Source organism: Arachis hypogaea, chromosome 7 (genome assembly GCF_003086295.3).
Source record: "Arachis hypogaea cultivar Tifrunner chromosome 7, arahy.Tifrunner.gnm2.J5K5, whole genome shotgun sequence".
Classification (NCBI taxonomy): domain Eukaryota; kingdom Viridiplantae; phylum Streptophyta; class Magnoliopsida; order Fabales; family Fabaceae; genus Arachis; species Arachis hypogaea.
Window position 1 is genome coordinate 56,653,300 of NC_092042.1, and position 25,365 is coordinate 56,678,664.

The following is a 25,365-nucleotide window of genomic DNA, read 5'->3' on the forward strand; positions in this document are numbered from 1 at the left end:
TTCTCTTGTAATCCTCTTCCCACACGTAAGGCTCCTTCCATGGCAAGCTATATGTAGGGTGTCACCGTTGTCAATGGCTACTTCCCATCCTCTCAGTGAAAATGGTCCAAATGCTTTGTCACAGCACGGCTAATCAGCTGTTGCTTCTCGATCATGTCAGAATAGAATCCATTGATTCTTTTGCGTTTGTCATCACGCCCAACACTCGCGAGTTTGAAGCTCGTCACAGTCATCCAATCCCACAATCCTACTCGGAATACCTCAGACAAGGTTTAGACTTTCCGGATTCTCATGAATGCCGCCATCAATTCCAGCTTATACCACGAAGATTCTGATTAAGGAATCTAAGAGATACTCATTCAATCTGATGTAGAACGGAGGTGGTTGTCAGGCACACGTTCATGGATTGAGGAAGGTGATGAGTGTCACGGATCATCACCTTCTTCATAGTGAATTGCGAATGAACATCTTAGATAAGAACAAGCGTGTTTGAATGGAAAACAGAAGTAATTACATTAATTCATCGAGACGCTGCAGAGCTCCTCACCCCCAACAATGGAGTTTAGAGACTCATGCCCTTAAGGATTATAAAATTCAGATCTAAAATTGTCATGAGATGCAAAATAAGTCTCTAAAAGTTGTTTAAATACTAAACTAGTAACCTAGGTTTACAGAGAATGAGTAAACTAAGATAATTGGTGCAGAGATCCACTTCTGGGGCCCACTTGATGTGTGCTGAGGCTGAGACTTAAGCCTCTCACATGCTTGGGCTGTTTCTGGAGGTTGTAACGTGTTTTGGGCGTTGAACTCCAACTTGTAACCTGTTTCTGGCGCTGGATGCCATACTGCAGCATGGAACTGGCGTTGAATGCCAGTTTACATCATCTATCTTCGCGCAAAGTATGGATTATTATATATTGCTGGAAAGCCCTAGATGTCTACTTTCTAACCCAATTGAGAGCGCGTCAATTGGACTCCTGTAGCTCCAAAAAATCTATTCCGAGTGCACGGAGGTCAAGATCCAACAGAATCAGCAGTCCTTTTTCAGCGTGACTCAGATTTTTGCTCAGCTCCCTCAATTTCAGCCAGAAAATACCTGAAATCACAGAAAAACACACAAACTCATAGTAAAGTCCAAAAATATGATTTTTTCCTAAAAACTAATAAAATTATATTAAAAGCTAATTAAAACAAGCTAAAATCTGAAATTAAGAAGCAAATATCCGCTCATCACAACACCAAACTTAAACTGTTGCTTGTCCTCAAGCAACTAGATAAATAAAACAGGATGAAAAGAAATTAAGAAGCAATAATATCTCAGAGTTTCAAGTGAAGCTCAGATTTTAGTTAGATGAGCGGGGCTGGTAGCTTTTTGCTTCTGAACAGTTTTGGCATCTCACTTTATCCTCTGAAATTCAGAATGATTGGCATCTATAGGAACTCAGAATTCAGATAGTATTATTGATTCTCCTAGTGTAGTATGTTGATTCTTGAACACAGTTACTTTATGAGTCTTGGCCGTGGCCCTAAGCACTTTGTTTTGCAGTATTACCACCGGATACACGAATGCCACAGACACATAACTGGGTGGACCTTTTCAGATTGTGACTTAGCTTTGCTAAAGTCCCCAATTAGAGGTGTCCAGAGTTCTTAAGCACACTCTTTTTGCTTTGGATCACGACTTTAACCACTCAGTCTCAAGCTTTTCACTTGGACCTGCATGCCACAAGCACATGGTTAGGGACAGCTTGGTTTAGCCGCTTAGGCCTGTATTTACTTCCTTGGGCCCTCCTATCCACTGATGCTCAAAGCCTTGGATCCTTTTTACCCTTGCCTTTTGGTTTTAAGGGCTATTGGCTTTTTTCTTTTTCTTGATCCAATGAAATATTGTAATTTTTAAATTTTTTTCTGCTTTTTCTTGCTTCAAGAATTAAATTCATGATTTTTCAGATCAGCAATAATATTTTTCGTGTTCCTCATTCTTTCAAGAGCCAATATTCATAAAATTCAAGATAAAAAATATGCACTGTTCAAGCATTCATTCAGAGAACAAAAAGTATTGCCACCACATATAATTAATTATAATTTTCCTTATTAAGAACTCGAAAAATATAAATTACTTCTTTATTCTAAAAATCTACTATTTTATTCATGTTTGATGATGATGAGAAAAATAAATTATCACTTAATTGGAGATAAAACCAAAATAGATATGCTAATTACTACTACTCCTATATAACTTCTAAGGTAAATTCCTATAATAACACTATCACAGAGTTAAAGCTAAAATTAGAACTCAACAACTTGTATTTTGGGAAGTAGATGTTCCTCTAGTCTATGGGGTGCTTGGTCCTTCAAGAATTAATTTCTGACGTTTCAGCTCCCTCAAGTCACGCCCTTGCTCCTCTTGTTCCCTAAGCAATTTGCAAAGCATGCTACTTTGATTATTCTGTTCTTCCTTTATTTGGTTCATAGCTTCTTGCAACTTGGAAACAGATGCCTCAAGATGCTCCCAATATTTGAATTGAGGGAGTTCTGGGAGGAATTCTTGTGCTCTCCTCTTGATTGGGTCATCCTGCAACTGTTGTCTATCCATTGATATTTTAGTGATTGGCCGCTCAACTGAGATATACTCAGTTATTCCCATCCTCACTCCACCATCTCTGCAGATCATAGAAATTAAGCTTGGATAGTTCAATTTGGCATCTTTGGAGTTCTTGTTTGCTATTTTGTAGAGTGCACACGAGATTAATTGATGAACTTCTACTTCTCTTCCCAACATGATGCAGTGAATCATCACTGCTCTTTTAACAGTGACTTCAGAACGGTTGCTGGTGGGCAATATAGAACGCCCAATGAAGTCCAGCCAGCCTCTAGCAACTGGTTTGAGATCTTCTCTCTTGAGTTGATTTGGGATGCCAGTGGTGCTGGTGGTCCACCTGGCTCCAGGGATACATATATCCTCTAAAATCTTGTCCAGGCCTTTGTTTACCCTCATCATTCTCCTATTAAAGGAGTCTGGGTCATCTTTCAGTTGAGGAAGCTTAAAGATCTCCCTGATTTTGTCAGGGTGGATGTGAACAATCTTTCCTCCGACCAAGGTTCGATAGTCATAGAGGGCAGTTCCAGTTATTCTTTGCCTGTCTGTCTGCCACAGATTAGCGTAGAACTCCTGAACCATATTCCTTCCCACTTTTGTTTCAGGATTAGCTAGAATTTCTCAGTTCCTATTTTGAATTTTCTCTTGGATCTCCGAATATTTATCTTCTTTCAGATCGAACTTGACTTCCGAGATCACTGATCTTAGACTCATTATTTTGTAGTAATGGTCTGAATGTTCTTTGGTTAAGAACTTCCCTTGATTCCAAAGTGGTTTTGGAATACTCTCTTTCTTGCCTCTTGGAGTGGGTTGTTTTCCTTTAGGAGCCATGATCTTAGTGAGTATGTTTTTGTGATCACGGATAAACACACCAAACTTAGAGGTTTGCTTGTCCTCAAGCAAAAGAAAAGAAAGGAGAGGGATAGGAGGAGAGCAAGTGTTGAATGGTGGATGATGGGAGGGGCACCAAATGTGGATATAAAAGGGGGGAGGGTAGGTTTCAAAAATAAGAAAAAAAAGATAAGATAGAAGATATGATTTATAAAAGATAAATATGATAAGAAAAAGATATAATTTAAAAATAAAAAGATGTTAATTATATTTGAAAAAGATAAATTTGAATTTTTATTTTGAAAGAAGATTTTAAAAGATAATTGAGTTTTGAAAAACTTAAAAAAAATTTGGATTGGATTGGAAAAAGATTTGTCTTTATGGATTAAGATACATTTGATATTTTTGAAAAAGGGATTTTAGAAATTAGGGTTTTTAGAAATTAGGATTAGAATTTTTGGAATTGAAGGATGATATTTTGAAACATGTTTATGCAAGAAATCATGAATTGAAACATAAAAATTAGAAAATTTGTGAAGAAAAACAAATTTTACCTCCTCCCCACCATTCTCGCGTTAAACGCCCAAACGCTGCATGTTTTGGGCGTTTAACACCCAATTGCTGCTTCTCCTGGGTGTTCAACTCCCAGCTGTTGCTTCTTTCTGGCGTTGAACGCCCAGATGGCTATCCTTACTGGCGTTGAACGCCTAGTGGATGCTTCTTTTGGGCGTTCAACGCCCAAAATATTTCTTACTGGCTTTTTCACGCTAGTGAGCAATTGCTATTTTACCTTGAAGATACTTGACATATACCTATAAAAATCAATTAATTAACAAAATTGCTGAGCTTTAATCAAGTCTCAGTTTTGAGCATTCTTGCTCAAAATTGCTTTCAAGATAATGTTTAACTCTTTGTCCATTAACAATGAACTTTTTGTTAGAATCATTATCCTGAAGCTCTACTTATCCATATGGTGACACACTTGTAGTCACATATGGACCTCTCCATCGGGATTTCAATTTCCCGGGGAATAATCTGAGCCTAGAATTAAATAGCAGAACTTTCTGCCCTGGCTCAAAGACTCTGGACGACAGTTTCTTATCATGCCATCTTTTTGCTTTTTCTTTGTAAATTTTTGCATTCTCAAAAGCATTGAGTCTAAATTCCTCTAGCTCATTTAACTGGAGCAATCATTTTTCTCCAGCTAACTTGGCATCAAGGTTTAGGAATCTGGTTGCCCAGTAGGCCTTATGTTCCAGTTCCACTGGCAAGTGACATGTCTTTCCATACACGAGCTGGTATGGAGAGGTCCCTATAGAGGTCTTGAATGCTGTTCTGTATGCCCACAGAGCATCATCCAAGCTTCTTGCCCAATCCCTTCTACGGTTAATCACAGTCCGTTCCAGGATTCTTTTAAGTTCTCTATTAGAGACTTCAGCTTGCCCATTTGTCTGTGGATGATATGAAGTGGCCACCCTATGGCTAACTCCGTATCGAATCAAAGCAGAGTAAAGCTGTTTATTGTAGAAATGAGTGCCCCCATCACTGATTAATACTCTAGGGGTACCAAATCTGCTGAAGATGTGTTTCTGGAGGAATTTTAACATTGTCTTAGTGTCGTTAGTGGGTGTTGCAATAGCTTCAACCCATTTGGATACATAATCTACTACCACCAGAATATAAGTGTTTGTGTATGATGGTGGGAAAGGCCCCATGAAGTCAATACCCCATACATCAAACAACTCAATCTCCAAGATCCCTTGTTGAGGCATGGCATAACTGTGAGGCAGATTACCAGATCTTTGGCAACTGTCACAATTAAGTACAAACACTCGGGAATCTTTATAGAGAGTAGGCCAGTAGAAGCCACATTGGAGGACTCTTGTGGCTGTTCGCTCACTTCCAAAATGTCCTCCATATTGTGATCCATGGCAATGCCATAGGATCTTTTGTGCTTTTTCTTTAGGCACACATCTACAGATTACTCCTTCTGCACATCTCTTGAAGAGATACGGCTCATCCCAAAGATAATACTTTGCATCCGTGATCAGCTTCTTTGATTGCTGCCTACTGTATTCTTTGGGTATGAATCTCACTGTCTTGTAGTTTGCAATGTCTGCAAACCATGGCACTTCCTGGATGGCAAAGAGTTGCTCATCCAGAAAGTTTTCAGAGATCTTAGTAAGAGGGAGGGACGTCCCTTCTACTGGTTCTATTCGGGACAGGTGACCTGCTACTTGATTTTCTGTCCCTTTTCTGTCTCTTATTTCTATATCAAACTCTTGCAGAAGCAACACCCATCTTATGAGTCTGGGTTTTGAATCCTGCTTTGTGAGTAGATATTTAAGAGCAGCATGGTCATTGTACACAATCACTTTTGATCCTACTAAATAGGATCTGAATTTGTCAATGGCATAAACCACTGCAAGTAGCTCTTTTTCTGTGGTTGTGTAGTTCTTCTATGCGTCATTTAAAACACGACTGGCATAGTAAATGACGTGCAGAAGCTTGTCATGTCTCTGTCCCAACACTGCACCAATGGCATGGTCGCTGGCATCACATATCAGTTCAAATGGTAATGTCCAATTTGGTGCAGAGATGATTGGTGCTGTGACCAATTTAGCTTTCAGAGTCTCAAATGCCTGCAGACACTCCTTATCAAAGATAAATGGCGTGTCAGCAGCTAGCAGATTACTTAGAGGTTTGGCGATTTTTGAAAAATCCTTTATAAACCTCCTATAGAAACCTGCATGCCCCAGAAAGCTTCTGATTGCCTTAACATTGGCTGGTGGTGGTAATTTTTCAATTACCTCTACCTTAGCTTGATCCACTTCTATGCCCTTGTTCGAAATTTTGTGCCCAAGGACAATTCCTTTAGTCACCATAAAGTGACATTTTTCCCAGTTTAAAACCAGGTTAGTCTCTTGGCACCTCTTTAGAACAAGTGCTAGATGGTCAAGACAGGAGCTGAATGAGTCTCCAAATACTGAAAAGTCATCTATGAAGACTTCTAGAAATTTTTCCACCATATCAGAGAAAATAGAGAGCATGCACCTTTGAAAAGTTGCAGGTGCATTACATAGACCAAATGGCATCCTTTTGTATGCAAATACTCCTGATGGACATGTGAATGCCGTTTTCTCTTGATCCTGGGGATCTACTGCAATTTGATTATAACCTGAATATCCATCCAGGAAGTAGTAGTATTAATGACCTGCCAGTCTTTCTAGCATCTGGTCTATGAATGGTAAAGGAAAATGATCCTTTCTGGTGGCTGTATTGAGCCTTCTGTAATCAATACACATACGTCACCCTGTAACTGTTCTTGTAGGAACCAGTTCATTTTTTTCATTATGAACCACTGTCATGCCATCCTTTTTAGGAACGACTTGGACAGGGCTTACCCAGGGGCTATCAGAAATAGGATAAATAATCCCAGCCTCTAGTAATTTAGTGACCTCCTTTTGCACCACCTCCTTCATGGCTGGATTCAGCCGCCTTTGTGGTTGAACCACTGGCTTAGCGTCACCCTCCAATAAAATCTTGTGCATGCATCTGGCTGGGCTAATGCCCTTAAGATCACTGATGGACCACCTAAGAGCTGTCTTGTGTGTCTTTAGCACTTGAATTAGTGCTTCCTCTTCCTGTGGCTCTAAGATATAGCTTATGATTATAGGAAAGGTATCACCTTCTCCCAGAAATGCATATTTCAGGGATGGTGGTAACGGTTTGAGCTCGGGTTTAGGAGGTTTCTCCTCTTCCTGAGGTATTTTCAGAGGTTCTATTATTCTCTCTAATTCCTCCAGATCAGGCTGAACATCTTTAAAGATATTCTCCAGCTCTGATTCGAGATTCTCAGCCATATTGACTTCTTTTACCAGAGTCAATAATATCAACACTCATGCAGTCATTTGGGGTGTCTGGATGCTGCATAGCTTTGACAACATTCAACTTGAACTCCTCCTCATTGACCCTCAGGGTTACTTCCCCTTTTTGGACATCAATAAGGGTTTGTCTAGTTGCTAGGAAAGGTCTTCCTAGAATGAGAGTTGCACTCTTGTGCTCCTCCATTTCCAGCACCACAAAGTCAGTAGGAAAGGCAAATGGCCCAACCTTGACAATTATGTCTTCAATCACGCCTGATGGGTATTTAATGGAGCCATCAGCAAGTTGGAGACATATTCGGGTTGGTTTGACTTCTTCAGTCAAACCAAGCTTTGTGATAATAGATGCAGGTATTAGGTTGATACTTGCCCCAAGATCACATAGAGCTTGCTTGGTACAAGTACCCTCTAATGTGCATGGTATCATAAAGCTTCCGGGATCTTTAAGCTTCTTAGGTAAGCTTTTCAGAATGACTGCACTGCATTCTTCAGTGAGGTAAACTTTTTTAGTTTCCCTCCAATCCTTCTTATGACTTAAGATCTCTTTCATGAACTTAGCATAAGAGGGTATCTGCTCAAGTGCCTCTGCAAACAGAATCGTTATTTCAAGAGTCCTGAGATAGTCTGCAAAGTGGACAAATTGCTTATCCTGTTCCGCTTGGCAGAGTTTCTGAGGATAAGGCATTTTGGCTTTGTATTCCTCAACCTTAGTTGTTGCAGGTTTACTGCCTACAGATGTGGGTTGAGAAGCCCTTTTAGATGGGTTATTATCAGCACTTGTATGTGTCTGATCCCCACTGGCATTTGAATGCCAGGGGTGGAAGCTGGAGTGGCGTTAAACGCCAACTTCTTACTTGTTTCTGGCGTCTGAACGCCAGAACTGTGCTCCCTTTGGGCATTCAACGCCAAATCATTGCTTGTTTCTGGCGTTGAACGCCAGGACTGAGCATGGTTTGGGCGTTCAACGCCAGCTTTCCTCCAATTCTTTGGCGTTTGAGCGCCAGAATTATTCCTCTCTGGGCTCTTACTGTCCTCAGAGGAATTTTGGGTAGTTTGCTCATTTCTTGGCTTCCTGCTGTCTTGAAGTGAGGTATTTAATGTTTTTCCACTTCTTAATTGAACTGCTTGACACTCTTCTGTTATTTGTTTTGATAACTGTTGTTCTGTTTGCTTCAATTGCACTTCCATATTTATATTAGCCATTCTTGTTTCTTGTAGTATCTCCTTGAATTCGGCTAACTGTTTTGTTAGAAAATCTAGTTGCTGATTGAATTCAGCAGCTTGATCTGTAGGACTGAGTTCAGCAGTTGCTGTTTTAGCATCTTCCTTCTTGGGAAGTTCACTGCTTAGGTACAGGTGCTGATTCCTGGCAACTGTATCAATGAGCTCTTAAGCTTCTTCAATTGTTTTTCTCATGTGTATAGAACCACCAGCTGAGTGGTCTAGAGAAATCTGAGCTCTTTCTATAAGCCCATAGTAGAAGATGTCTAACTGCACCCACTCTGAAAATATTTCAAAGGGGCATTTTCTTAGCATCTCTCTATATCTCTCCCAGGCATCATAAAGAGATTCATTATCTCCTTGTTTGAAGCCTTGGATGCTTAGCCTTAGCCGTGTCATCCTTTTGGGAGGAAAATAGTGATTCAGGAATTTTTCTGACAGCTGTTTCCATGTCTTTATGTTGTCCTTAGGTTGGTTATTTAACCATCTCTTAGCTTGGTCCTTTATAGCAAATGAAAACAGTAATAATCTATAGACATCCTGATCTACTCCCTTATCATGTACTGTGTCAACAATTTGTAGAAATTGTGCCAGAAACTCTGTAGGTTCTTCCTGTGGAAGACCGGAATACTGGCAACTTTGCTACACCATGATGATGAGCTGAGGATTCAACTCAAAACTACTGACTTCGATGGAGGGTATATAGATACTACTCCCATATGAAGTAGTAGTGGGGTTAGCATAGGACCCCAGAGTCCTTCTGGACTGTTCATTTCCACTTAGTTCCATGATGGAGCAAGGGAGATGATATGGATGTTGATATTATTTATTTTATTAAATATAAAAATTTATTTTCGAAATAGTAAAATAAAATAAAATAAGATAAAATAAAAACGAAATAAAAATAAAAAATTTGAAAATGTTTTGTGAAGATTTTCGAAAAAAATTGAGGAGAGAGAAAGTGGTTAGGATATTTTTGAAAAAGATAATAAAATATAATTTTTTTAAAATCTTAGGAGGGTAAGATTTGAAAAATTTTGAAATTGAAATCTGAATTTTTATAAAAAAATTTCGAAAAAGAAAAAAAATAGCTTAAAAATAGTTAGAAAAGATATATTTTTTTTTGAATTTTGAATTTTATGATGAAAGAGAAAAACACACAAAAGACACAAGACTTAAAATTTTTAGATCTAATGCTCCTTATTTTTGAAAATTTTGGAGGGAAAACACCAAGGAACACCAAACTTAACAATTTTAAGATCAAAACACAAGAAAGACTCAAGAACACCTTGAAGATTCACAAGAACACAAACAAAAGAAAGAACACCAAACTTAAAATTTTCAGAAAACTTCAATAAAATTTTCGAAAACTATAAAAAGATTGACAAGAAAACACCGAACTTAAAGTTTGGCACAAGATTAAATCAAGAAAAATTATTTTTGAAAAAGATTTTAAAAAGAAGATACCCAATTACCAAGAACGTAGACCAACGCTCTAGCCAATTGGGCAGTAAATGTAACACTTGTTTTGAATAGGTATATTCCTTTTGGAAGACTAATGCTTTGGAAAAACACAAGCGAAACAAGAAAAGACACAGAACAAGAAAAAATAAAGATCAACAAGAAAAATCAACAAGAACAACTTGAAGATCAAAGAGCACAAATTCGAAAATTTAAAGGGAAAATATGAAATATGTAATTGACACCAAACTTAGAACAAAACACTAAAATCACGAAAAATTAAAAATTTGATAAAGAAAAATAATATTTTTGAAAAATTTTTGAAAAGGGAATAAAGGACTCAGAATTTAATGACTCTATAGCAACAAAAATAAATTATTCCTAATCTAAGCAATAAAATAAACCTTTAGTTGTTCAAACTCGAACAATCCCTGGCAACGGCGCCAAAAACTTGGTGCACGAAATTGTGTATGCCAATATTAATGGACTATTTAACACAGCTTCGCACAACTAACCAGCAAGTGCACTGGGTCGTCCAAGTAATACCTTACGTGAGTAAGGGTCGAATTCCATGGAGATTGTTGGCTTGAAGCAAGCTATGGTTATTTTATTATTCTTAGTTAGGATACCAATAAGGTTCTTTAGTTTCGTATTAAGTGAAAAGAGCATAAAATAAATAATTGTTACTTTAATAATGGAGAATATGTTGGAGTTTTGGAGATGCTTTGTTTGCTTTATTTCAGCTTTTCTCTTGTAATCCTCTTCCCACACGCAAGGCTCCTTCCATGGCAAGCTATATATAGGGTGTCACCGTTGTCAATGGCTACTTCCCATCCTCTCAGTGAAAATGGTCCAAATGCTCTATCACAGCACGGCTAATCAGCTGTTGGTTCTCGATCATGTCGGAATAGAATCCATTGATTCTTTTGCGTTTGTCATCACGCCCAACACTCGCGAGTTCAAAGCTCGTCACAGTCATCCAATCCCAGAATCCTACTCGGAATACCACATACAAGATTTAGACTTTCCGGATTCTCATGAATGCCGCCATCAATTCCAACTTATACCACGAAGATTCTGATTAAGGAATCTAAGAGATACTCATTCAATCTGATGTAGAACGGAGGTGGTTGTCAGGCACACGTTCATAGATTGAGGAAGGTGATGAGTGTCATGGATCATCACCTTCTTCATAGTGAAGCGCGAATGAACATCTTAGATAAGAACAAGCGTGTTTGAATGGAAAACAGAAGTAATTACATTAATTCATCGAGATGCTGCAGAGCTCCTCACCCCCAACAATGGAGTTTAGAGACTCATGCCGTCAAGGATTATAAAATTCAGATCTAAAAATGTCATGAGATGCAAAATAAGACTCTAAAAGTTGTTTAAATACTAAACTAGTAACCTAGGTCTACAGAGAATGAGTAAACTAAGATAATTGGTGCAGAGATCCACTTCTGGGACCCACTTGGTGTGTGCTGGGGCTGAGACTTAAGCCTCTCACGTGCTTGGGCTGTTTCTGGAGTTGAACGCCAAGTTGTAACGTGTTTTGGGCGTTGAACTCCAACTTGTAACCTGTTTCTGGCGTTGGACGCCAGACTGCAGCATGGAACTGGCATTGAACGCCAGTTTACGTCATCTATCTTCGCGCAAAGTATGGACTATTATATATTTCTGGAAAGCCCTGGATGTCTACCTTCCAACCCGATTGAGAGCGCGTCAATTGGACTTCTGTAGCTCCAAAAAATCCATTCCGAGTGAGGGGAGGTCAGGATCCAACAACATCAGCAATCCTTTTTCAGCCTAACTCAGATTTTTGCTCAGCTCCCTCAATTTCAGCCAGAAAATACCTGAAATCACAGAAAAATACACAAACTCATAGTAAATTCCAGAAATATAATTTTTGCCTAAAAACTAATAAAATTATATTAAAAGCTAATTAAAACATGCTAAAATCTACATGAAAATACCCCCAAAAAGCGTATAAAATATCCGCTCATAACTACCCAGCTGGTATGGCTGACCTCTAGTGTCCCTCCTCCACTGAGCTTCAGGGAGGCATATGTCTGTAAGAACCTGGTCCAGCCTCTGGTCAGTATTGACCCTGTAAGTGTAAGAATGAGGGTCATTTCTGGATGGTGGCAGATGAAGTATCTCCCTCACACTCTCAGGACTGAACTCCATGATCGTCCCTCGGACCACAGTGTGCCAGTTCTTTGAGTCTGGTTTTACACCTTGTGCATGCTTAAAAGTCACCCAAGCATTGGCGTAGAACTCCCTGACTATAAGTATACCCACCTTGGTCACAGGGTTAGTCAGAACTTTCCAACACCGTCTCAGAATCTGCTCCCGGATTTTTGGGTAGTCCTCCGGTTGAAGCTCAAACCAAACCTTGGGGATTACTTTCTTCTTGTTCACAACTTCGTAGAAGTGATCCTCATGGGTCTTGGAGAGGAATCGGGTGAAGTCATAAGGATCGGAGGCAATGGCCTTCTCTTTCCTATTCCTTAAAGAGGATTCACCAGTTTTAGGTGCCATATGGATAATAAAAAATGAGAAAAAAGTGGAGCATCTAACACCAAACTTATAAGGTTTGTTTGTCCCCGAGCAAAGTTAAGAGAAAGAAGGGGGTGAAGGAAGGGTTGGTAAAGTGGAATTGAAGAAGAAGAAGATATATGGAGGTAGGGGGAGTGGTCACGGCTAAAAAAGAATAGAAAGGGGGTAGGAATAATGAAAGCTAGAGGATTGATATAGGAAAGTATAATGGAGGTGTGGGGAAAAGAGTGAAGAGTTGGGGTATATATAGGAGGTGGGGGAGGGTTCAGGTAGTGTGGGTAAGGGTAGGAAGGAAATAAAATTTAAATGTGGTTAATGGAAAAGAGAGATTGATGGAAATGATGAGTGGTGATTGGATGAAGTGGGGGTGAGTTGAAAGATATATAGAATTCAATAGGTTGATGGAAAGTGATGTTGGGAATTGAAGGGGATGAAAATATGGCTAGGGGGTTGAGAAGGTGTGTTTGAATGGTCAAAGTGGAAGCGAATGCCAGCCTTGGTGTTTAGCACCAGTAATGGCCCCTTTTTTTTGTGGACGAGTCATTGGAGCTAAACACACAGTTGGTGTTTAGTGCCATTGGAGGTGTGAAGAAGGATCCTTTGTGGGTGTTAAACACCCACTTGGTGTTTAACACCAACTTCTGCTTCCTCTTCTTGGTGTTAAATCCCATCCCTGCGTTTAACGCCATCCCTGCGTTTAATGCCAACTCCCCTTGCCCCATTCCTTGCGCTAAACGCCATGCCTGGTATTTAGTGCCCAAGCACTTCGAATCAACCTTGCTCCAGGGTGTTCCATTTTTCCTTCGGAGTCTTTCTGTCCCTGTTCTAGGCACTGTGCATGATCACAAACAAAATAAAACCAAGAAAAAACTATGAAAAGCAATGAAAAATAAATGAAAGTCAAACTGAAATAAAACTAAAGGATACTCTTGGTTGGATTGTCTCCCAACAAGCGCTTCTTTACCGTCACTAGTTTGACGGTCAGCTCCTCTAAGGAGGAGGGTAGTCATAGGGGCTTAGGTCTTCACCCATCACTATGAGTCTGTTTCCTGTTCTCTCATGGATGAACTCAATATGCTCAAGAGATGGTGCACGAATCCCCACACTTCATACACATGTACCAGCAAGTGCAATGGGTTGTCCAAGTAATACCTGAGCAAATCAGGGTCGATCCCACGAGGATTGTGGTTTGAAGCAAGCTAAGATTATCTTGCAAATCTTAGTTAGGTGAGTAGGAGATGTTGGTATGTTGTTTAATTGCATAAAAGGAATAATGAGATCTGAACTAGGTTGACCTGTTTACAATGATAAGAAGATGGTTAAGGCTTGGAGATGCTTTGTCCTTTTGGATTAACTCTGGTCTTAATGTCTTCTTCAATTGTGAATGATTTCTTCTATGGTACGCTGTATGTGATTGTTGCCGGTTGAGAGGCCGCCAATGCTCCTCCAGATCTGAATCTTAGGGTTAGTGTGGATCCATTCTGATTGAGGGTAAAGCTCCTGCAGTCCATTCTCCTTAATGATCCTACTCAAAATGCCACAGACAAGGTCGGATCTTCCGGATCAGAGAATGATGCGCCTTTGGGTTCTAGCCTCTACCACAGAGACCCTAATATCCCTATACCTGGGCTGAACTGGTGTCTCGAGAAGTCCCCAACGAAGTCGTGGATTAGCCGTCTAAGATATGTATAATCAAGCTGGTGGTTCGATGCTTTCCAGTTATGTATTCACACAAACCCAAGAAGAACACGGGTGGTTGTCAGGCACGTGGTCTTAGTATGAAGAACGAAGATGATTGTCACGGGTCATCCCATTCATCAAGTTGAAGAACGAAGATACATCTTAGAATTGAATCAAACACGGATTGAAAAGAAACAGTAATACTTTTATTAATCCATAAAACTCAGCAGGGCTTCTCCTCTCAACCTATGAGGTTTAGAAACTCATGCTGATAGAAAATACAATATGAAAAATAATATATGGCATATCTCCCCTTTGAAGATTGTGTAAAAGTTCTTTAAATACTAAGCTAATGACTAAGGATTACATAAGAAAGGGTAAAACAGTCTTTTAGTACTAAAATACACTTCTGGGGCTCACTTGGTGAGTGTTTGGGTTGAGCTTTGATGAGATCCACGTGCTAGGAGGCCTCTAGGGTGATGAACGTTGGCTAGGGGATCCTCTTTGGGCGTTTGGATGCTAGTATCCTCTTTTGGGCGCTGGACGCCTGGACTGGGGCAGGAGGCTGGTGTTGGATACCAGTTTTGGGCCTTTAATTCTGATGCAAAGTATGAACTATTATACATTTCTGGAAAGATCTTGACGTTAGCTTTCCATATCCATTAAGAACGCTCCATTTGGTTTTTTGTAGCTCCAGAAAAGCTCTTTTGAGTGCAAGGAGATTAGATCCGGACAACATCTGCTGTGCTTTCTCTGTCTCTAAATCAGACTTCTGCTCCAACTCCTCAATTTCAGCCAGAAAATACCTGAATTTGTACAAAAATACACAAACTCAAAGTAGAATAAAAAAATGTGAATTTTGCACTAAAATCTATGAAAACTTAATAAAACTTAGACAAAACATGCTAAAAATTATATGAAAATGATGCCAAAAAGCGTATAAAATATTCGCTCATCACAACACCAAAATTAAATTGTTGCTTTTCCCCAAGCAAATAAAAACATAGTAGGATAAAAAGAAGAGTAAGTTACAATAAATCTCATAGTTTCCAATGAAGCTCAGTTTTAATTAGATAAGTGGGACTTAGTAGCTTTTTGCTTCTGAATAGTTTTGGCATCTCACTATCTATTGAAACTTAGAAATGTTGGTCTCTTTAGAAACTTATAATCCAGATGATATTATTGATTCTCCTAGTTCGGTTCTTTTTTATTCTTGATCATAGCTTTCAGAGTCTTGGCCGTGACCCTAAGCACTTTATTTTCCAGTATTACCACCTGATACATAAATGCCACAGACACTTTAACTGGGTGAACCCTTTCGGATTGTGATTCAGCTTTGCTAGAATCTTCAGATAGAGGTGTCCAGAGTTCTTCAGCACACTCTTTTAGCTTTGGACCATGACTTTAACTGCTCAGTCTCAAGTTTTTCACTTGACACCTTCACACCACAAGCATATGGTTAGGGACAACTTGGTTGAGCCGCTTAGAGGCCAGAATTTTATTCCTTGTTGGTCCTCCTAACCATTGATGCTCAAAACCTTGGATCATTTTACCCTTGCCTTTTAGTTTAAAGGATTATTGGCTTTTTGCTCTTGCCTTTTGGTTTAAAGAGCTATTGGCTTTTTCTGTTTCTTTCTTTTTTTATATTATTTTTTTCGCATGCATATATAAGTTTTTTCTTTTGCAACATGCTTTTTCTTTTTCTTTTTCTTTTTGCTGCTTTTTCTTGCTTCAAGAATCAATTTTTTATATTTTTCAGATTACCAATAATACTTTTCCTTTTTCATCATTCTTTCAAGAGCCAACATTCTAAAATCCCAATTTCAAATATGCACTCTTTATTCATACATTCAGAAAAGAAAAGCAATGCCACCACATCAAGATAATTGAACTATTCTTATTATAAACTTGAAATTCATGCATCTCTCAATTCTTTTCAAATAAAATTTTCTTTTTAAGCAAGGTGAGAAACATATGGAACCTTTTATAATTTTAAGACATAGATAGAAATGATCATGCAATAAGAATAAGAGAACAGATAGAAAATAGAAAAATAACATAAGAAAAGGAGATTAAGAGAATGAATCCACCTTTAATGGTGGCGGCTATTACTCCTCCATGAGGACCCAATGTAGTGCTTGATCTCTTCAATGTCACTCCTTTGTCTTTGTTGTTCTTTCCTCATAGCCCTTTGGTCTTCCCTTATTTCATTGAGGATGGTGGAATGCTCTTGATGCTCCATCCTCAACTACTCCATGTTAGTGTTTAATTCTCCAAGAGAATTATGCAATTGGTCCCAATAGCCTTGAGGAGGAAAATGCATCCCTTGAGGTATTCTCAGGGATCTCATGTTGAGGCAGGTGCACAGGCTCTTATGGATGCTCTCTAGTTTGCTCCATCCTCTTCTTAGTGATGGGCTTGTCCTCCTCAATGGAGATATCTCCCTCTATGACAATTCTAGCTGAATTACATAGATGACAGATGAGGTGTGGTGATGAGCGGATAATTTGTACACTTTTTGGCATTGTTTTTAGTATGATCTAGTTAGTTTTTAGTATATTTTTATTAGTTTTTAGTTAAAATTCACTTTTCTGGACTTTACTATGAGTTTGTGTGTTTTTCTGTGATTTCAGGTATTTTCTGGCTGAAATTGAGGGACCTGAGCAAAAATCTGATTCAGAGACTGAAAAGGACTGCAGATGCTGTTGGATTCTGACCTCCCTGCACTCGAAGCGGATTTTCTGGAGCTACAGAAGCCCAATTGGTGCGCTCTCAACCGCGTTGGAAAGTAGACATCCTGGGCTTTCCAGCAATATATGATAGTCCATACTTTGCCCAAGATTTGATGGCCCAAACCGGCGTTCAAAGTCACCCTCAGAAATCCCAGCGTTAAACGCTGGAACTGGCACCAAAATGGGAGTTAAACGCCCAAACTGGCATAAAAGCTGGCGTTTAACTCCAAGAGAAGTCTCTGCACGAAAATGCTTCATTGCTCAGCCCAAGCACACACCAAGTGGGCCCGGAAGTGGATTTTTATGTCATTTACTCATTTCTGTAAACCTTAGGCTACTAGTTTTCTATAAGTAGGACCTTTTACTATTGTATTGAGACATCGAGAGGTAGCTATCTTCATTGTTATGCTATCTTAGATCATTGGGAGGCTGGCCTCATGGCCATGCCTAGACCTTGTTCTTATGTATTTTCAACGGTGGAGTTTCTACACACCATAGATTAAGGTGTGGAGCTCTGCTGTACCTCGAGTATTAATGCAATTACTATTGTTCTTCCATTCAATTCCGCTTGTTCTTGTTCTAAGATATCACTTGTTCTTCAACTTGATGAATGTGATGATCCGTGACACTCATCATCATTCTCACCTATGAACGTGTGACTGACAACCACCTCCGTTCTACCTTCGATTGGGTGAATATCTCTTGGATTCCTGATTGCACGATGCATGGTTGATCGCCTGACAACCGAGTGCTCGCCTGACAACCGAGCCAACCATTCCGTGAGATCAGAGTCTTCGTGGTATAGGCTAGAACTGATGGCGGCATTCAAGAGAATCCGGAAGGTCTAACCTTGTCTGTGGTATTCTGAGTAGGATTCAATGATTGAATGACTGTGACGTGCTTCAAACTCCTAGCAGGCGGGGCGTTAGTGACAGACGCAAAAGAATCACTGGATTCTATTCCGGCCTGACCGAGAACCGACAGATGATTAGCCATGCTGTGATAGAGCATAGGAACATTTTCACTGAGAGGATGGGAGGTAGCCACTGACAACGGTGAAACCCTTGCATAAGCTTGCCATGGAAAGGAGTAAGAAGGATTGGATGAAGACAGTAGGAAAGCAGAGAGACGGAAGGGAAGGCATCTTCATACGCTTATCTGAAGTTCCTACCAATGGATTACATAAGTATCTCTATCTTTATCTTTATGCTTTATTCGTTTATCACCATACCCATTTGAGTTTGCCTGACTAAGATTTACAAGGTGACCATAGCTTGCTTCATACCAACAATCTCTGTGGGATCGACCCTTACTCGCGTAAGGTTTATTACTTGGACGACCCAGTACACTTGCTGGTTAGTTGTGCGAAGTTGTGTTGATGCCATGGTATTGAACACCAAGTTTTGGGGTTCATGACCGGGGATTATGAGAGTTGTGAAAAGTATTGTTCACAATTTCGCGCACCAAGTTTTTGGCGCCGTTGCCGGGGATTGTTGAGTTTGGACAACTGACGGTTCATCTTGTTGCTTAGATTAGGTATTTTTTCTTCAGAGTTCTTAGGAATGAATTCTAGTGTTTCAAGGTGATGTTCTTATCATCACCAAAGCTGATTGATCTTCATCAATTTAGCTCTTGAATGCAATGTTCTGCTGAAGCTTGGCTGACCATGTCTAATTCCTTTAGACTGAAGCTTTAGACTAACATTGCATGATTCCTGGAATTCTCATTAAGAATTTTGATACCTTTATTTTCTTTTTCCACTTAATTTTCGAAAAAAAAAGCACAAAAAAAATCAAAAAAATCATAAAATCCAAAAATTTCTTGTTTGAGTCTAGTGTCTCATCTTAAGTTTGGTGTCAATTGCATGCATCCATTCATGTGTTCTTAAGGATCTTCAAATAATTCTTGATGATTTCTTACTCTGATCTTTGAATTCTCTTGACTTGAGTGTTTTATGTGTCTCATATGCATTCTCATTAGTGTCAGTAGTATACAAACTGCTAAGTTTGGTGTCTTGCATGCATAGTTATTTGATTCTTGTTGCATTTTGATTTTTCCTTATTATTAAAAATCCAAAAATATTTTTTATTTGTGTCTTCTCAAGTCAATACTACAGAGAAATTAAAGATTCAGAACATACAGCAGAGGAATTACACAGAAAAGCTGGGCGTTCAAAACGCCCAGTGAAGAAGGACAGACTGGCGTTTAAACGCCAGCCAGGGTACCTGGTTGGGCGTTTAACGCCCAAAAGGGTATAGTTTTGGGCGTTAAACGCCAGAATGTGCACCATTCTGGGCGTTTAACGCCAGGATGGCACAAGAGGGAAGATTCTGTTTTTCAATGCAATTTTTTTTTCAGATTTTCAAAGTTTTTCAAAATCAAATCTTTTTCAAATCATATCTTTTCAATCATGTGTTTTCAAAATCAATTTCTTTTCATTTTCAAAGATACTTACTATCAATTAATGATTTGATTCAACACTTCAAGTATGTTGCCTTTTCTGTTGAGGAAGGTTTAATGTTTGAATCATATCTTTTCTTGTTAGTCAAGTTTTTAATTTTCAAAATCAAATCTTTTTAAAATATTTTTCAAATCATACCTTCTCAATCACATCTTTTTAAAACTAATCATATTTTCTTAACCACATCTTTTTCAAAATAGTTTTCAATCAAATCTTTTTGATTTCTAATTTTAAAATCTTTTTCAAAAATCACTTGATTTCTTTTCCACTTTCATTTTCGAAAATCAAATAGTGTTTTCAAAAATGTTTTCAAAATCTTTTACTTAATTTTCGAAAATTACTTCCCTCCTTCTCACATCCTTCTATTTATGGACTAACACTATCCCTTATTGCAAAATTCGAACTCCATCTTCTTTGATAAGTTCGAATTTTCTACTTCTGTCTTCTACTCTTCTACTTCAAGGAATCTCTATACTGTGACATAGAGGATTCCACATTTTCTTGTTCTCTTCTCTTTCATATGAGCAGGAGCAAAGACAAAGGCATTCTTGTTGAGGCTGATCCTGAACCTGAAAGGACCTTGAAGAGAAAGCTAAGAGAAGCCAAAGCACAACTCTCTTTAGAGGACCTGACCGAATTCTTCAAAGAAGAAGAACACATGGCAGCCGAAAACAACAATGCCAACAATGCAAGGAAGGTGCTGGGTGACTTTACTGCACCTACTCCCGATTTCTATGGGAGAAGCATCTCTATCCCTGCCATTGGAGCAAACAACTTTGAGCTTACGCCTCAATTAGTTTCTCTAATGCAACAGAATTGCAAGTTCCATGGACTTCCATTGGAAGATCCTCATCAGTTCTTAGCTGAGTTTTTGCAAATCTGTGACACTGTCAAGAGTAATGGGGTTGACCCTGAGGTCTACAGACTTATGCTATTCCCTTTTGCTGTAAGAGACAGAGCTAGAACATGGTTGGACTCTCAACCTAAAGAAAGCCTGGACTCTTGGGAAAAGCTAGTCAATGCCTTCTTGGCAAAGTTCTTTCCACCTCAAAAATTGAGTAAGCTTAGAGTGGAAGTCCAAACCTTCAGACAGAAGGAAGGAGAATCCCTCTATGAAGCTTGGGAAAGATACAAACAATTAATCAGAAAGTGTCCTTCTGATATGCTTTCTGAATGGAGCATCATAGGTATTTTCTATGATGGTCTCTCTGAACTATCCAAGATGTCTTTGGATAGCTCTGCAGGAGGATCTCTTCATCTGAAGAAGACGCCTACTGAAGCTCAAGAACTGATTGAAATGGTTGCAAATAACCAATTCATGTACACTTCTGAAAGAAATCATGTGAACAATGGGACTAGTCAGAAGAAAGGAATTCTTGAGATTGACACTCTGAATGCCATATTGGCTCAGAATAAAATATTGACTCAACAAGTCAATATGATTTCTCAAAGCCTGTCTGGAATGCAAAATGCACCAAGCAGTACTAAGGAGGCTTCATCTGAGGAAGAAGCTTATGATCCAGAGAACCCTTCAATGGAAGAGGTGAATTACATGGGAGAACCCTATGGAAACACCTATAATCCTTCATGGAGAAATCATCCAAATTTTTCATGGAAGGATCAACAGAGACCCCAACAAGGTTTCAACAATAATAATGGTGGAAGAAACAGGTTTAGCAATAGCAAGCCTTTTCCATCATCTTCTCAGCAACAGACAGAGAGTTCTAAGCAGAATAACTCTGACTTAGCAACCATGGTCTCTGATCTGATCAAAACCACTCAAAGTTTCATGACTGAAACAAGATCCTCCATTAGAAATTTGGAGGCACAAGTGGGTCAGCTGAACAAGAAAATTACTGAACTCCCTCTTAGTACTCTCCCAAGCAATACAGAAGAAAATCCAAAAGGAGAGTGCAAGGCCATCAACATGGCCGAATTTTGGGAGGAAGGAGAGGCAGTGAACGCCACTGAGGAAGGCCTCACTGGGCGTCCACTGGCCTCCAATGAGTTCCCCAATGAGGAACCATGGGAATCTGAGGCTCAAACTGAGACCATAGAGATTCTATTGGACTTACTTCTGCCATTCATGAGCTCTGATGAGTATTCTTCCTCTGAAGAGGATGAGTATGTCACTGAAGAGCAAGTTGCTAAATACCTTGGAGCAATCATGAAGCTAAATGACAAGTTGTTTGGAAATGAGACTTGGGAGGATGAATCCCCTTTGCTCACCAAGGAACTGGATGACTTGTCTAGGCAGAAAACTGCCTCAAAAGAGACAGGATCCTGGGAAGTTTTCAATACCTTGTACCATACGCACCATGACCTTCAAGAAGGCCTTGTGTGACTTAGGGTCAAGTGTAAACCTCATGCCTCTCTCTGTAATGGAGAAGTTAGGGATCTCTGAGGTACAAGCTGTAAAAATCTCACTTGAGATGGCAGACAACTCAAGAAAACAAGCCCATGGACTTGTAGAGGATGTTCTGGTTAAAGTTGAAGACCATTACATCCCTACTGATTTCATAGTCCTAAAGACTGGGAAGTGCATGGATGAATCCATCATCCTTGGCAGACCCTTCCTAGCCACAGCAAGGGCTGTGATTGATGTTGATAGAGGAGAGTTGATCATTCAAGTGAATGAAGAATCCTTGGTGTTTAAGGCCCAAGGATATCCCTCTGTCATCATGGAGAGGAAGCATGAAGAGCTTCTCTCAAAACAGAGCCAAACAGAGCCCCCACAGTCAAACTCTAAGTTTGGTGTTGGGAGGCCACAACCAAACTCTAAGTTTGGTGTTGAACCCCCACATTCAAACTCTAAGTTTGGTGTTGGGAGGTTCCAACATATCTCTGAGCATTTCTGAGGCTCCATAAGAGTCCTCTGTCAAGCTAATGACATTAAAGAAGTGCTTGTTGGGAGGCAACCCAATGTTTTATAATTAACTATTTTCTTTTGTTATTTTATATTTTTTGTAGGTTGATGATCATAAGAAGTCACAAAATCAATGAAAAAAGCAAAAACAGAATGAAAAACAGGAAGAAAAACAGCACACCCTGGAGGACACACCTACTGGCGTTTAAACGCCAGTGAGGCTAGCTGTTGGGCGTTTAACGCCCAGTCTGGCACCATTCTGGGCGTTTAACGCCAGAAAGGGGCACCAGACTGGCGTTAAACGCCAGAAAAGGACAAGAAGCTGGCGTTAAACGCCAGAAATGGGCACCAGCCCAGCGTTTAACGCCAGAATTGGCACAAAACGAGATTTTGCTTGCTATTTGGTGCAGGGATGACTTTTCCTTGACACCTCAGGATATGTGGACCCCACAGGATCCCCACCTACCCCACCACTCTCTCTCTTCTTCACCCATTCACCAATCACCTCAACACCTCTTCCCCAAAAACCCTTCACCTATCAAATCCCATCTTTCTCTTCACCACTCACATCCATCCTTCATAAAACCTCACCTACCTCACCATTCAAATTCAAACCACTTTCCCACCCAAACCCACCCTCCAATGACCGAACCCTACCCTTCTCCCTCTCCTATATAAACCCTCCTTCACTCCTTCCTTTCCACACAACCTAAACACCATTTCTCCCCCCTTTGGCCAAACACAAAGCCATTCCCTTTCTCCTCATTTCTTCTTCTTCTCCTCTCTTCTTCCTTCTTTTGCTCGAGGACGAGCAAACATTTTAAGTTTGGTGTGGTAAAAGCATTGCTTTTTGTTTTTCCATAACCATTTATGGCATCCAAGGCCGGAGAAACCTCTAGAAAGAGGAAAGGGAAGGCAAAAGCTTCCACCTCCGAGTCATGGGAGATGGAGAGATTCATCTCAAGGGTGCATCAAGACCACTTCTATGAAGTTGTGGCCTTGAAGAAGGTGATCCCCGAGGTCCCTTTTTCACTCAAAAAGGGTGAATATCCGGAGATCCAACATGAGATCCGAAGAAGAGGTTGGGAAGTTCTTACCAACCCCATTCAACAAGTCGGAATCTTGATGGTTCAAGAGTTCTATGCCAATGCATGGATCACCAAGAACCATGATCAAAGTGTGAACCCGGATCCAAAGAATTATCTTACTATGGTTCGGGGGAAATACTTGAATTTTAGTCCGGAAAGTGTAAGGTTGGCATTCAATTTGCCCATGATGCAAGGAAATGAACACCCTTACACTAGAAGGGTCAACTTTGATCAAAGGTTGGACCAAGTCCTCACAATCATATGTGAAGAGGGCGCCCAATGGAAGAGAGATTCAAGAGGGAAGCCGGTTCAATTGAGAAGGCATGACCTCAAACCCGTGGCTAGAGGATGGTTGGAGTTTATCCAACGCTCAATCATTCCCACTAGCAACCGGTCCGAAGTTACCATAGACCGGGCTATCATGATTCATAGCATCATGATTGGAGAAGGAATAGAAGTTCATGAGGTTATAGCTCAAGAGCTCTATAAGGTGGCGGACAAGTCCTCTACCTTGGCAAGGTTAGCCTTCCCTAATCTCATTTGTCACCTCTGTTATTCAGTTGGAGTTGACATAGAGGGAGACATCCCTATTGATGAGGACAAGCCCATCACTAAGAAGAGGATGGAGCACACAAGAGACCCCACTCATCATGAGATCCCTGAGATACCTCAAGGGATGCACTTTCCTCCACAAAACTATTGGGAGCAACTAAATACCTCCCTAGGAGAATTGAGTTCCAACATGGGACAACTAAGGGTGGAGCATCAAGAACACTCCATCATCCTCCATGAAATTAGAGAAGATCAAAAAATCATGAGAGAGGAGCAACAAAGACAAGGAAGAGACATTGAGGAGCTCAAGCACTCCATAGGGTCTTCAAGAGGAAGAAAGAGCCGCCATCACTAAGGTGGACCCGTTCCTTGATTTCCTTGTTCTTTATTCTTCTGTTTTTCGAATTTCATGCTTATGTTTATCTATGTTTGTGTCTTGTGATCATTAGTGTCTTAGTGTCTATGCCTTAAAGTTATGAATGTCCTATGAATCCATCACCTCTCTTAAATAAAAACGTGCTTAATTGAAAAAGAAAAAGAATTGCATGAATTTTGAATTTTATAACAGTTTAATGTGGTGGCATTACTTTTGTCTTCTGAATGTATGCTTAAACAGTGCATATGTATCTTGAATTTGTGGTTCATGAATGTTGGCTCTTGAAAGAATGATGAAAAAGGAGACATGTTACTGAGGATCTGAAAAATCATAAAAATGATTCTTGAAGCAAGAAAAAGCAATGAAAAAAAAAGAAAAAAAAATCGAAAAAAATAGAGAAAAGGGGAGAAAAAGAAAGAAAAAGAAATAAAGTTGTGATCCAAGGCAAAAAGAGTGTGCTTAAGAACCCTGGACACCTCTAATTGGGGACTCTAGCAAAGCTGAGTCACAATCTGAAAAGGTTCACCCAATTATGTGTCTGTGGCATGTATGTATTCGGTGGTAATACTGGAAGACAGAGTGCTTTGGGCCACAGCCAAGACTCAATAAGTAGCTTTGTTCAAGAATCATCATACTCTACTAGGAGAATCAATAACACTATCTGGATTCTAAGTTCCTAAAGAAGCCAATCATTCTGAATTTCAAAGGATAGAGTGAGATGCCAAAACTATTCAGAGGCAAAAAGCTAAAAGCCCCACTCATCTAATTAATACTGATCTTCATAGATGTTTTTGGAATTCATTGCATATTCTCTTCTTTTTATCTTATTTGATTTTCAGTTGCTTGAGGACAAGCAACAATTTAAGTTTGGTGTTGTGATGAGCGGATAATTTGTACGCTTTTTGGCATTGTTTTTAGTATGTTTTTAGTATGATCTAGTTAGTTTTTAGTATATTTTTATTAGTTTTTAGTTAAAATTCACTTTTCTGGACTTTACTATGAGTTTGTGTGTTTTTCTGTGATTTCAGGTATTTTCTGGCTGAAATTGAGGGACC

The 25,365-nt window shown here is 39.6% G+C and overlaps 1 non-coding gene across 1 annotated transcript; it reads right to left on the reverse strand.

Moving 5' to 3' along the window:
• Nucleotides 1-20,488: 20,488 nt before the first annotated feature.
• LOC112704488 (small nucleolar RNA R71) lies at nucleotides 20,489-20,596 on the reverse strand. Its single transcript, XR_003155112.1, has one exon. It is a non-coding gene; the product is annotated as a small nucleolar RNA R71 (small nucleolar RNA).
• Nucleotides 20,597-25,365: the final 4,769 nt, after the last annotated feature.